This window comes from Austrofundulus limnaeus, unplaced genomic scaffold, assembly GCF_001266775.1.
Source record: "Austrofundulus limnaeus strain Quisiro unplaced genomic scaffold, Austrofundulus_limnaeus-1.0 Scaffold160, whole genome shotgun sequence".
NCBI lineage: Eukaryota > Metazoa > Chordata > Actinopteri > Cyprinodontiformes > Rivulidae > Austrofundulus > Austrofundulus limnaeus.
In genome coordinates this window covers 1097376-1098656 of record NW_013952562.1, presented here as the reverse complement: position 1 = coordinate 1098656, position 1281 = coordinate 1097376, and the positions used below count along the sequence as shown (strand labels likewise).

Sequence of the window (1281 nt, the reverse complement as noted above, 5' to 3'; positions counted from 1 at the left end):
GCTGCAGTCAGGTCAGTTAGCCTCATCTTTAGCTCACAGTTTATAATCAAACATTCACTAAGTTCAACACATAATTACTACATTAAAACCTAAATCAATGTGTGTGTCCATCTCTACAGGCCACATGGACACGCTGTCCTCTGACAACTTTGTCTTCATGAGGACTTTACAAAGCTGTGGGACAGAAAGACCGTATTCCTGTGCAGAAAATGCTGCTAAAGGCCAGAAGGACATCGACAAGCAGAGGGAAGCAGAGACAACGATGGAGGACTTTGGAGCTGTTCCTCCACTGTCAGGTTCTCAGCAAAGGAGTCAACGTGAGCAGAACCAGTAACAGACAGAGACAGGAAACTCAGGTAAAAGGTTTTCTTTACAACTGGTGCAGGACGGGTCAGGACCTGGAAGAGGACGGGTTTCACAGGTGAGTATCTCAGGGGTTTATCCAGAGGATGATTGATAAGAAATAGAGTTTTCTTTCTTACAGGTTAGTGCGGAGGACTCACTGCAGAGGAGAGGATCCACGGTTCCAGGTGAGTATACACAGGTGAGTATCTTACAGGTGACTTTGTTTTCAGGCTGGGTGAAGGCAGACAGGCAGCGCACAGATTGGATTGAGGGAGCGGCTCTCAACAGGAAAATCCTCAGGCACGTACCAAGTTGGTTCTTGGGGAACACAGGAGGGTAATATTCTGGAAACAGGTAAATAAACATTCACAGGATTAGCAAGACTCTGGTGAACTGATAAGCTATACGGCCGAGATGCTTTACCCAAGTGTTGGAAAAGTATGTGTTGTTTAAACAGGAATCAGCTGGATTTCTTCTTTATAACTTTATTTTCAGTCTTCTGACTCCAATCAGGTTCACAGAACAGCACTCAGCACACAGGCCTCAGTCAGACCTTGGGCTCATATCAAGAAAACCCAAACAAAGCAGAGCTGCTCTGCWCAGAAGCAGAGACTCTTTACACTGTGACAACTCCTTTCCACTATAACAATGAATAGAGCTTATAATGTATATCTCTTCCTGGTTCCACCCTTGGAGGTGTTACCTTTATGTCAGATGTCAGAACGTACTCAGTTTTGTTTAGACTAAAAGAAAGAACACATGATAAGACACACACCAACTCTTTGTCTGTTTTAACCTTACAGACTGAAATGATCAGAAAGTATAAAACACAAAACTGAATCTAATATTCAATTAATCAGTTACAAAATTTCTTATCCCTCTCTTGGCATATATAAAATATGTCAAAACTATAAGAAATTTTATGAAAACTTTATA

At 42.0% G+C, this 1281-nt stretch overlaps 1 long non-coding RNA gene across 1 annotated transcript; it reads right to left on the bottom strand.

Moving 5' to 3' along the window:
- Positions 1 to 241: 241 nt before the first annotated feature.
- LOC106523558 (uncharacterized) lies at positions 242 to 863 on the bottom strand. Its single transcript, XR_001310911.1, has 2 exons — positions 483 to 863; positions 242 to 398 (listed from the first exon to the last, which is right to left on the bottom strand). It is a non-coding gene; the product is annotated as an uncharacterized LOC106523558 (long non-coding RNA).
- Between the last annotated feature and the right edge of the window lie 418 nt (positions 864 to 1281).